Below are 10,924 nucleotides of genomic sequence, written 5' to 3'. Positions count from 1 at the left end.
TATATATATATATATATTGTAGTATATTTTATTTAAACTTTAAAGTTTAAAGTAGTACATATATAATTGGATAGTGCGTATATATGTGTAATTGTGTATATGTGTATATTTTTAAATTCTAATGTAGTATATACTATATATATAGTGTATATATATTGTTTAACGTATTTATAATGTATATAGGCGGGTATATCTAATGTATATTGAAAAAAAGTTTTTTTTTTTAATATTTTTTGACCGGGTTTAGGTGGGTTTGACCGGGTTGGGTTAAGTGGGTCGGGTTAGGGTGGTTTTTGATTTTTTTACTATTGGGCCCGGCCTGGCCCGGCCCACTTAGACCCCAACCCAGCCCTCAACCCTGTTAAATAACACTGGCCGGTTCCGGGTTGGCCCGGCCCGGCCCACTTGACAGCCATACGTTTTATACAACAATTGTATAATTTGTATACACTTTCTATATATTGTACATATAAATATTTGATAGAACTATACAATTTCGATACATATATCTTATGTAGATTCATATTCTATTTAATAATTATTTCGTTTTTATACAATTTAATTATTATTTCTAAAGAATAAAAAAAAGCAGAATATTTGATCCATTTAAAAATTTATAGTAAAAAAAAATTAAAATATTTTTAAAAGGGCCGAATTGCACAAGTTGAATATTGTATCAGTATTGTATATAGACTGTATCAGTATCTTATATGGACTGTATATGGACTTCGTGGATCAAAATGACTCAAATTGGGAAATATTAGGAAATGACCATAAAATGACATTTGTTTAGCCGACTGGACATTATTTGTCCAAATGCCAAACTTGAGCTATAATTGGGCTATTATTTTTTAAAAAGGTCATAGAATGTTTTTTTCCCTATTTATTATTCAAACTCTGTGTCAGGTCAAAATATTTCAATCAATTTGAAATAGAGGAAGTATATAATTTGTTAGTTTGGTTTGATTATTTATTTCGATCTTTCAGAACAAAATAAAAATCAAACAAAATATATAATCTATTTTTAAAAATGTAAAATCAAATCAAATCAAATCGAACAAAGTTCAGTTGATTTAATTGGCTTGGTTTGATTTTTTGATTTGGATCTATTTTTACCCAAATCATGAATACTTCTAACAAAGATTATCTGAAAAAGGAAAATTTTGCACGAAAGAGATAGTTTTGCTCCTCAATTTAAATTTAATTTCCACTTCACTAATTTATGCTAAACTTAAATTTAATGAAAAACTTTTAGGTCAAAATACCCCAATTTGAGCTGTCATACAAGTATACTGATAAATATATAAATAAAATTTATCAACGGTAATAAAATATTTGTTGAATGGAAAGTCACTGTTTAGAGGAGAATTTTAGTTGGTTGAAATATATTAAAAAAAAATTACAAAGTACATTTTTTTAATCGTTGTTACATTTGAATTTTAGTCTTGCCTTATTTTCATTTTGTTAAACTGGAATTATATAACAAAGCGAGAAGAAGGTGGAGATAATATTAATTAATCGCGAAAAAGGAATATCAAAATTTGGGGCATTATATAACTTACTAGTGGCGATAGTCCGGGACCTACGGCTTTTAAACTTTTTTTCTCATAACTGTGCTCAAGTTTTACTGCATTCCTTAAATTCCTGAATTAGGCCGTGAAGATACGTGTCAATATACTTGTCGCTCAGTTACCTGTCTTGCATGACAGGCTCAAATTGAGGATGTTTTATTAAATTTAAATTTGTAAGCTGAGCATAAATTTGTGAAGTGGGAATGAAATTAAAATTGAGGACGCGAAGGTCACCTAATTTTTGTCAGTGATTCACGAACTAGTTGACTAATTGCTTCTGGTAGTGAAATTCGCAATTAGCTAGTATTTCAGTATCGCTAGTTTTGTGAGTATATGTAGGAAACATTTATTTAGCAAAGAAAAGAAAGAGACGTTGGATTTTCTTAGTGCGTAGCTGTTGGGAATTTATGGTTGGGATTACTTGGGGATACAGTGCATACAATCATGGGGTTTACTTCGAGGAAAATTTCATATATATAGCAATTAGTAGCTTGCTATAAATATAATCATATTTTTTTTTTACATAAAAAATAACCCAAAATAATATTAGCGACAAACAATTACAATCAGATGTATATTTAATGTATCGTTTATTATATAAATAATGTATAAATATTTTTATATAAATATATATAAACGTGTACCGATATTATATAAATAAAATATAAATGTGCATTTATATTGTATAAATATATATATATATATATATATATATATATATATATATATATATATATATATAACTGATGAATGTGTATATATATAGGATGCTTCAAGTGATATACGACAACGTCCTGGGTGACCACCAAAAATATTACTCTCTTCGTTTTGGAATAAATGAATTGTTAGGATATTTATTGGTGTTTTAAAATAAGTGAATCGTTGAATTTTTTTTCAAAATTACTCTTATGTTTTGACAAGCAAAAGAGACTGCAATTTTTTTATTTATTTTTGGATAAAAGAGACTTCAAAGATAAAAATAAAAATAAAAATTTATATTAAATTTATATTTTTAATATTTTTTTTCTTAATCTATATGTCTGAATCCAACAATTTATTTATTTCAAAACGCAGGGAGTATTATATACTATGCAATAGCTAATGTGTGTCACGTAAATTCTTTAATTTCCTCCCGGTGGCTAGCTATATTCATGTGTGTCACGTAAATTCTTTAATTTCCACCGCAGATGTCTAGGTCGTGGTCCCCACATGGTTTCCTCTTTTAATTTTAGGCCACGAAAAAAAAAAATCTGAAACTTTTCTAACTCCTTGGTTCAACCTATCTTATCTATACTAGTCTGCTTACGTCGTGCTACGCATCATCCAATATTGATCCTTAAAAATTTTATGTTATGTATAATTCTATCATTTAGATAAAATTTATATTTGTTTGATTGATAAATTCTAAGTTAGATATATATTATTATATTTAGATGGAAAAAGGTTCAAATATGTTATTGAACTATCAGAAATGACTCATTTATGTCATCAGTTAAAAGTTTGATTCATTTATGCCATCGCCATTACAAAATCGGCTCATCCATGTCATTAATTTTTAACGGTGGTTTTTTAAAAACAACTTTGCCACGTGATCTTTTATTAAAGGTCCACGTCATTATTTAAAATAAGAAAAAAGACTCAAATATACCATTAAACTATAAAAAATAACTTATTTATGTCATCATTTAAAAGTTCAGCTTATTCATGTCATCGTCGTTATAAAATCAGCTCACCCATGTCATTACTTTTTAATGGTGGATTTTCAAAAATAGTTTTGTCATGTGACCTTTTATTAGAGGTCCGCGACATTAATTAAAATAAATCACTATTAATTTTAAAATATCTTAAACCCATTAAAAACAACTGATTCATTTAACATAACTCAACCTACACCCATTAAAATATTTTTTCCCTACAACAACTATTTTTCTAATAAAAAAAATAGTGATTAATGTATATCTTTTGACCATTTCTAGTTGATTTTAAATCATTATAAATGTTACGCTCAACAGAAACCTCAAAAATTCTATCCTACAGTAATTGATTAGTTTTAATTCCAGTGACTCCAATATATATTCTGAAATTGCAAGAAAATAAACCAATGAACGATTAGGGCAAGCAAGAAAAAGAAAGAGGCTTACCAATAGAACCTCTCCATTCTCCCATCACGAATTAGGGGAGTATACATTATTGAAAAAATTATTTCCAAATAACGACTTAAAAGAAGTCTGTTATCCGAATTATCTTGTCATGCATATGGAATAAATTCTACCATCACGAATTAATGGAGCATACATTGTTGAAAAATCATTTTCAAATAACGGCTTGAAAGAAGTCTGCTATTCCAATTATCCCGCCATGTATATGGGATAACTTCTCCATCATTATGGTGTAAATGCTGGAATAAATAATCCCGATACTAACTAATTTCAGATATTTTGAAACTAATATTGATTTCTTTTAATTAATGGCGTGGACTTCTAATAAAAGATCACGTGGCAAAGCTATTTTTAAAAACCCATCATTAAAAAGTAATGATATGAGTGAGTTGATTTTATAATAATGATGACACGAATGAGTCGAACTTTTAATTGATGGCATAAATGAGCCATTTCTGATAGTTCAATGGCATATTTGAGCCTTTTTGCTTATTTTAATTAATGACGTGGACCTCTAATAATAGGTCACGTGACAAAGTTATTTTTGAAAACCACCTTTAAAAAGTAATGGCATGGATGAACTGATTTTGTAACGGCGATGGCATGAATGAGCTCAACTTTTAACTAATGACATAAATGAGCCATTTTTGACAGTTCAGTGGCATATTTGAGTCTTTTCCCTATTTAGATTGATGAAATTTATATACCAATATTTTAAGTTGTCAAAACTTTTATAGCATTGATAGTCAATAATATTTTTGTTATTGCTGTGATTTATAATATTTTTTCTTCTGTTCTAATATTAGAAATGACATAGTAAAATTATTATAACAAATACTTATGAAAATTTTTAAAATAGTCTCATATAAGACGTCAAGTTAATTTAAAACATCAAAAAATAATTTATATTTTTTAAATGATCATGTATAAGACGCCAAGTTAATTTAGAACATCAAAATATAATTTATCATTTTATATCTATTTTATTTTTTATTAAATATTATTAATTTTTTAATACATAAATGGCTTATAAAAACATAAATTTTTTTTTATTAATTTATGACTATTTTTTATTAAATATTATTAATTTTTTAATATTTAAATGACTTATAATAATTAATTATAAGTGATACAGTAAAATCACGGTTGAAGAGCTGAAACAATCACGTCATAAATGTTTATTTTATATTTTTTATTAAATATTTTTAATTTTTTTAATATGTAAATGACTTATTATAATTAATTAGGGGTAATACAGTAAAATCACAGTTGAAGCAACTGAAGCAGGCATATCAAACTCCTGCCTTCTTCAGCTGCTAAACTACTGGTTGATAAATTATAAGTTAGGCATATATTATTATATTTAGATTGATGAAATAAAACTTTTGTGGCATTGATAGTCAATTCTATTTTTAAAATATATTTTTTAATTACTGTGATTTATAATTTTTTTTCTTTTGTTCTACTAATTAGAAGTGACATAATAACATTACTATAACAAATAGTTGTGAAATTTTTTTAAATGATCCCATGTAAGACGTCAAGTTAATTTAAAACATTAAAAAATAATTTATATTTTTTAAGTGCTCATATATAAGATGTCAAGTTAATTTAAAACATCAAAAACTAATTTATCATTTTATGTCTATTTTATATTTTTTTTATTAAATATTATTAATTTTTTAATACTTAAATGACTTATAAAAACATCAAAAAATAATTTATTATTTTATGTCTATTTTATTTTTTTTATTAAATATTATTAGTTTTTTAATACTTAAACGACTTATAATAATTAATTATGAGTGATATCGGCTGAAACAGTTATGTCATAAATGTCTATATTAATTTTTTTATTAAATATTTTTAATTTTTTAATACGTAAATTACTTATATTAATTAATTAAGGATAATATAGTAAAATCATGATTGAAGCAGTTGAAGCAGGCAGCACAAGTAAACGTGTCGACTTGCTGCCCGCTTATTTCCTCTTATTATTAGTAGTAATATACTAGTGGGCTGATGCCCGTACAAGGCACGGGCCCAACTGTAAGAACCAATAATTGAGAGATCGTTTGGTATACCTGATAAATATAATAATTTTGAGATAAAACTTGAAATTAACTTTATCTAATGAAAGGTGTTCAATTAACTTTATCTGAGGTGTTAACTAATTTGAAAACTATTACATTACATTACAGCTTTAGTAGCTTCAATATCTTCACCACCAGGAACACCATTCATTTCTGTGAAAAATACTAATCAGCTTAGCCATGCAGGATAATCTTCAATAGTCCTTTCTCCAACTTAGTTTTGGTGTTTTCCAAATCAACAGTAAATATTGAAATTTCCTAAAGCTGCAAGTTGAGATAGAGGAACTGTCGAGTTTCTCGTGTTGTAGTCAAAAGTTGGAGGCTGCTGCAATGCAATCATGTGAAAGAGTCATCTACTTTACAATTGTAAGAAGTTAACAACAACATTCAGATGCGAGAAAATGTTTTAATGCATAATAAGGCAGGGATAGTTCTTTCAAGTACTAAAATTATTCTTTCTACGTGCGAGAAAAAGTAGCTTTCCAGTTTAGCTTCTTCAAAATAAATAGACAAAAGATCATCAGATAAAGTAAGAACTTCACTATTTGGCTGATGATTTGAGCATATTATAGTCCTCCCACTTCCACCACCACCATATGTTATTAAGCACTTGATTAACAAAATAAGCAGAAGCACTATGAAGTCCACTTGTAGATTTATTAAGAAACAAGAATTGTGGCCTCTTTTTTTCACCACCATTTGTTCTTCTCAAACGTCAGTTCCCAATTAAAATTTCTGCAAAATCCTCCAATTCCATCTCTAATATAACATTATCTACTATTTCTTTTATTTCTTGTTCCATCATGTTGTTTGGGAGCCTCAATTGAGCTGAGTATTGGATGGTTTTCTTGTTACTGTTAGAGTTCCCATTAGTATATCTTCTCGTGTGAAATAAGGCTGAAGGTTATCCCAAGTAACATGAAATCACAAAGACATATTAGTTGAGTTCAACTTTTATATGCACAACAACACTAACATACCCAGTACAGTCTCATACAGTCTCATACGTGAGATCTACCCAGATCTTACCTCTACCTCTATAGGGTAGGAAGGTCATTTCCACGTAAAATGTTTATACTGTCGAAAAGAACTTTGAAAGTACCAAAAGCTTCACTGAAAATACTCGTGCTCAAATTACGGATGTTGTTGGAGATAGGCATACCGAATCCAAAAAGGAGGAACATAGCCTTTGGTCGGCAAGGAGGACAATGTGAAACTGCTCACTGTCATGACAGGTAACATGCATGCATGCAATGTCTGAAAAAATTTAAAATTTGAATAAAAAAAAATATTAAATAACTGTAAGAGGTCATACCGTCACTATGCAGATATCATGTTCTGCCTTGTTGAAAACATGCGAGTGCATCTCTTTTTTTATAATCTCACATGGAGCCTCTTGATAGAATTTGCTTCATGGAATGAAAAAATATAAAAAAGATTATCATATCACATGAGAGAGCCATCTAGCTTCTTCATAGAATATGCTTCATGTAATGAGATTTCTGAAATAAATTCATAGTCTGAGCCAAAAAAGTGTTCAAAAATCAGTAATAAAGATCGAAAGTTGGGAGACAATAAGCAATAGTTTATATGAAATATATGCAAAATTGGATATCATAACTGCATAAAACTTTTGAATCACAGATTGTAAATTGTTCTTTGCTTTTTAGATCAATTAATTGTTCTTTGCTTTTTAGATCAATTGTAGATATATAAATAAAAGTAAAAATACCTGTTGAACTTGAAGGTAACTTTTTGTGACAAAGGAGGTGTAGTCAGCAGAGTATAGTGCCATCCAAAAACTTATTTATGCAAACGTTTTTTGAATGATGTAATTGTATACGATGTTTTAGGTTGAATGATCATCGTCATGATCTGGTGTTGATGGTCGAATTAATACTTTTACACCATTGGAACGTTTTGCTCTTGATAGCACTACCTAGAGTTGTCCATGAGAGAAAACAAGTTCTCGTAAATAAATTCCAACAAAATTCATTGTTTGACCTTGAACTTTATTTATTGTCATAGCAAAATATAATCACAGAGGATATTGTGCTCTTTTAAAAGGAACAGGTAATTTTTCATCTGCAGATAATAGTAACGATATTCTTGAAATAAATACATGTGTATTTTTGAAGTCACCATTTGCAATTGTAGCACTTATAACATGTTTTTGAAGATCATCACATATAAGCGGTGTACCATTGCACAAGCCTTCAGAAGAATTTAAATTTCGCAACAACATAACAGGATAATTTTTCTTTATTGTTAATTTGTGAGGAGGTAAACCACCAGGATGCAGAGTGTGTAGAAAATCTTCATATTGACTTTGATCATTCGCTTCAACAGTTTCATCAAATGCAACATATCTTTTAGGCTCATCAATAAAGTCATTTTTTGTTGTTAAAATTACGCGTGAAGTCATTGAAGATATATTAGAAGAGCATGTATGTAGATCTGAATAAGTTACTTTAAATAGTAGATTCAATGATTCCTTTTCAGAAATAAATGGTATAGTAAATCAATCAACTATTTTAATTTTGTCATGCTTATATGTTTTTTCTTGTCCATTTCCTATTCTTAGCAAATATTCACAGAATGTCAAATCTATTCTTGCTCGCATATTCTCAGATAAGTGTAGTTTTTCTAGTTGATTCTAAATTTTAGAATATAATAAACTTTCTCGAATAAAATCATCTTTCTTTTCACTTCGAACAACAGGGAGAATTTGTCTAAAGTCACCACCAAAGACAATAACTTTTCCACCAAATAAGATGTTTGTATCCATTAAATTTTTCAATAGAATATCAAAGCTTCAAGTAAATTTTTTTTGGCCATTGATACTTCATCCCATACAATCAATTTGTCATCACGTGTTAAATTTGCAAGTGAGCATTGTTTATTAATGTTAGAATAAAATTATTCGTCTATTTCAATAGAAAATTTAAAACGAAAATGAGCAGTTCGTCCTCCTGGGAGAATTGAAGCTGCAACACCCGAACTTGTTGTTGCTAAAGCCACAAAACCTTTTTATCATATAGTAGCTAATAAAGTTCGAAATAAAAAAATTTTACCTGTTCCTTCCGGTCCATCAATGAAAAAAGCTCCTGATTTATTGGAAAATATTCTATTGAGAATTATATCATATGCTATTCATTGTTGAGTATTTAATTTTTCCGATAAAAGCAAATCTTCTTCTTTAACAATGATATTTCTTTCAGATAGACAATCATTAGCTTCTTTAATAGTTGTTGAAGGTTTTATTCTTTCTGTAATAATTTTATATTCATTAATATTATGTCCCATCAAATGCAGAAAGTCATTGATATGATTCAAGACCATATATTTAATATCTTTTGCATTCAGGTTAAGAAAAATTTGAAAGTCTTCTGACATGGGATCTTCAAATTGTTTTCATATTTCTTCTGGATTAGAAGGATTGCAATAGATTAACAATGTGGCGAATAAATGTCTTAAACTATATGGCATTTGATAACTCATTGCTTCAACCATACATTCTATCAAGATAATTTTTTTTACAGATTCTCTAAATGTACTATAATATTTATCATCCACTTTAAGTAAATCTTCATATGATTTTGGTCCTCTAACATTCATTAATAATAATCTAAGGTAATATCTTCCTCCTTTCGTTGGGTGACATGTTACATCGCGGTCAATGACATCGTTGTTTTCTACGTGTCCATATTTTATCTTTTGGTGACCATTTAAAATATTTTAGAAATTCTTTATATAGTAATGATAGTTGTAAAGCATCAGGATTTAATCTATCATAGTAAAGAATTCAGTTAACATTGTTTTTCCTATCATTGGATTATTCAAAATTCTATCGACTTTGTCAATACTCTTAAAAGAAATAGATTGTTGTCCTTTCAAATGTAGTTGAAGATGACATACAGCTGGAGTCATTTCACTGATTGGGAATCTAAATAATCGTCAGGCTGCCTTAGAAGGTAAAACTCCTCTACCTGATTGGTATTCTTTAATTTCATCTACCTCTGTATCTATATTATTGCTATGTATTTGAAAAAAATTTTTTGTCATGTCCTTTACAAATGTATTTATAGATATATTTGACTACTTTGATATCAGAACAAACTTCAACAATCATATGAAAATTGTATTTGTATAGTAAAAAAGAATTATATGAAACTACCCACGAATTATCTAGGAAAAAGTCTTTTTTTTCTGTGCATTCTTTGGTTCTTCTTCTTTTGTATATTGGATATGAATTCTTTCCTTTGGATATTTATTTGGCATAGTCTTCTTGATATTTAAATTAGCAATAACCTTTCTTTTTCATGCAACTATCGATGGGATTTAATTTTCCGCAAGCATCATATATCATATGTTTAACAAGAAGTAAGTATAAATCATGATCTATAATAGAATTGGGTAATTCAACACAGATAAATTTATCGTAAGATTCAGGAGTTAATAATTTGTATTCATTAGCAAGTATAATAAGAAAATGAGCATGAGGAAGATCATGTTTACGAAATTCTATAGTATACATAAAAGCAATTATTTTTTCAAAAATTTGTCTTTTCAGTATATCTGTTTTTATCTCTTCTACTTCTGCTCTGAAAGATTCTACTCACCAGATCTGTCTATGTTGCACCTCATCCACAAATAGTAATTATTCTTTTATTTCAGGACGAGATGGGTTGCAGGTCATTGTTATAAACAAATTCAGATTTTCCAAAATATTATCCCTTGGTCCCCATATAAGAGTTATAAAAAGTATATTTTTCTTTTCGATTTTAGAGGCTTCCCTTTCTCCATATCTCAAAATATCAACAATCCCTTCCAATACTTCATCTATAAATAAATCCTGATTGAATGAGAAAAAGTCTAATCTTTGTGTTTCAAGCTTTATATATACATCTACTATAAAATGTTGAAATATTCTTCCACAATACAGTACCTCATTTATTTTATTATTTCTTATTTGAAATTTACAACAGTAATATTTTCGGCAAGATACAGTATCTCTTTTTTTGTTTCCCCCTTTTCAATGATTCAGCTTCCATATAAAGAAATTCGTCTATCGAACTCATATTTGATATACTGGGCAACT

At 28.3% G+C, this 10,924-nt stretch overlaps 2 long non-coding RNA genes across 2 annotated transcripts; one reads left to right on the top strand and one right to left on the bottom strand.

Moving 5' to 3' along the window:
• Positions 1 to 5,830: 5,830 nt before the first annotated feature.
• Positions 5,831 to 7,694, bottom strand: LOC107866358. Its single transcript, XR_001672894.2, has 3 exons — positions 7,556 to 7,694; positions 7,139 to 7,232; positions 5,831 to 6,148 (listed from the first exon to the last, which is right to left on the bottom strand). It is a non-coding gene; the product is annotated as an uncharacterized LOC107866358 (long non-coding RNA).
• Positions 5,914 to 10,690, top strand: LOC107866357. The gene is made up of 3 exons (XR_001672893.2): positions 5,914 to 7,058; positions 9,727 to 9,797; positions 10,501 to 10,690. It is a non-coding gene; the product is annotated as an uncharacterized LOC107866357 (long non-coding RNA).
• Positions 10,691 to 10,924: the final 234 nt, after the last annotated feature.

Source organism: Capsicum annuum, chromosome 3, assembly GCF_002878395.1.
Source record: "Capsicum annuum cultivar UCD-10X-F1 chromosome 3, UCD10Xv1.1, whole genome shotgun sequence".
In the NCBI taxonomy this organism is placed as follows: Eukaryota; Viridiplantae; Streptophyta; class Magnoliopsida; order Solanales; family Solanaceae; genus Capsicum; species Capsicum annuum.
This window is presented reverse-complemented; position numbering and strand designations above follow the sequence as displayed.